The sequence below is a fragment of the Anneissia japonica genome, unplaced genomic scaffold, assembly GCF_011630105.1.
Source record: "Anneissia japonica isolate Jap-2015-1 unplaced genomic scaffold, ASM1163010v1 scaffold287848_len282238_cov107, whole genome shotgun sequence".
NCBI classification, from domain to species: Eukaryota; Metazoa; Echinodermata; class Crinoidea; order Comatulida; family Comatulidae; genus Anneissia; species Anneissia japonica.
The window spans coordinates 276,455-278,732 of NW_022701964.1; the positions used below are offsets into that span (position 1 = coordinate 276,455).

General features: G+C 30.2%; 1 long non-coding RNA gene across 2 annotated transcripts; it reads left to right on the plus strand.

Annotated features, from left to right (window-relative positions):
* The first annotated feature begins 14 nt into the window (after window positions 1-14).
* On the plus strand, window positions 15-1,726 carry LOC117103767. 2 transcript variants are annotated; one of them, XR_004444651.1, is made up of 4 exons: window positions 15-296; window positions 553-618; window positions 926-980; window positions 1,333-1,726. It is a non-coding gene; the product is annotated as an uncharacterized LOC117103767 (long non-coding RNA). The 2 variants fall into 2 exon arrangements; XR_004444650.1 differs by lacking the exon at window positions 926-980.
* The last annotated feature ends 552 nt before the right edge of the window (window positions 1,727-2,278 follow it).

Here is a 2,278-nt window from a genome sequence, read left to right on the forward strand (position 1 = left end):
TACTACTACTACTGTACTACTACCATAAAGGCATAAAGCCCTACAAGAATATATGGATTGAAGAAAAAATATAAAAATAAATTAGATACGAAAAAGCAGATGCATCGGGCTATTTATTATTCCTATAATTAGGCATGGCCTAAGGCTAGGCTAGGGCCTAAAAAATAAATGACATACTGTACCCAAGTTAGTAAATATTCATTGACTTTACTTTTTCAGATTATTAACGTTCAATAGTACTCTACCCACTACAAATGCAAGTTCCGGAATCAACTCTATCCAACAGCTTTTTGCATGTAAGTTAAGGCCTATATTACTATACCAATTTTTTGTTATATTGGATTTTAGTAATGTGCCGTTTTATTTAGGTCTAGATATTTTATATAGGCCTGAGGCCTAGGTATGTTCGTTTTTTGGGTGTGTTTTGGGTAGAGAATTCTTTTTCTTTCTCTTTTTTTGTTAATACTGTAATACCATCATGCAATTTTACAACACACATTTTGAGTCTGTCTTTTTTACCAGTTTTGTACACGCTTACTGTATCTGTTTCAGATGGACAACAAACACCAGGAGCAATACCCATTGTTGTAGGTTTTCAAGATAAGCTGATTTGTACTGGTAAGTTTTCCAACCTTATTGATCTTGTCTTAGAATACAGTCACCATGACAGGCAAAACTACTTGTTTGTAATAAACCCAAATAGATAATAGTAATAATAATAGTGAAAATTCATAATATCAATAATAATTAATAACAAAAATAATAAAGTAACCGAATATTATTATTAATAATAATAATAACAACAAAAACAACATCAATAACACTGTTAATAATAATAATAATATTAAATAATAATATTAAATAATAATATAAAATAATAAATACAAATAATACTTCAATCAATGTATAATTTTATTAATTTCAGTAGCACCATTGACCACATCAGCAGATTAAGAATCAGCAACAAAAAAGATCAAAAGGTATTAGTGATATGTCAATGTAAATGAACAAATATTACTGTATATATTCCTTCAATACCACTGCCAATATTTAACTCAAACCTATTAAAGTTTTTGTTACTTTGCACCATAAAAAACATCTTAATTTTTTATTTCTTTTTTTCTACTAATAAAATGAGGACTTAATGTATCTCTTAAAAATGAGTACTATTATGATGACCTCAAGTACTAAGCACCTCACATCAAATGTATGTAATGTCATGTTGATTAATGCAATAATGGAACTTTATTCTTGATTCTTGAGTAAACTTTATCAACAAATGCCATTTATAATAATTTTCAATGAATTTAAATTTATTTTTTTCCTATTTAGATGGGATGAAGAAATGGACAATGATTTAGTGAAAGAGATGCTCAATTCAAATATTTTTAGCTACAAATATAATTCGAAGAGCCGAGGTTTGCGATTAATCCATTCGGGGCGACAACAGACTGAAATTTATTACCATGAATTCTTTTATGCCCATTTTACATAATTCTTTGCGACTGTACAGGTCTACAAACGGGTAGAACGGTCCCATTACAAAATTCTTGAAGCTTATCTGGAGCAAGTCATGGCTGTTGGAGAGTTTCCAAAAGATGGCTACAATTGTCGTAAATAATGATGTCCACGATTTTGCACGTTGCCTAAAACAACTCTGTTATGACCGACCGAAGTTTGGAACCATGTCTGCATATCGACATGATACGCAAAACGATAAAAAAAACCATACAAAATGCCTCGATTCCATCAAATACGGATCCATTTTTGCATCGCCCTTCATGCGGAATTCTTAAAACATCATTGATAAATGTCATCCTTTTCAAATCTTGAATTAAATAATGTTATTTTGTTAATACAAAAGTGTATACTGTATATATACAGGTATATTGATATTGGCTTGTGTGTGAGGAGCCAAAGCGGCAGAGGCATATTTAAGAGTGGGTCTAACGAAGGTCGTGTAGCATTGTGCCTTAAAGACCGTCTGACAAGCTGAATTATATGACTTATAAGAAAATATACAAATATATATTTGTTTGTATGTATGTATGTATATGATAATAATAATAATAATAGTAAAGTAATAATAATATATCAATTTGATACATAATTACATATTCTAACTGGACTCTGTACATAGGATGTATACATTGTGCCTGTATTTAACATTTTTCAATCATTGTCAATCTAAAGTCGGAGTTATGTCCTGGTTTCGACCCTTTAACGTCACTATTGGATAGGCTTACCTTCATTAGACTTCTACGAATAATTACTGTAG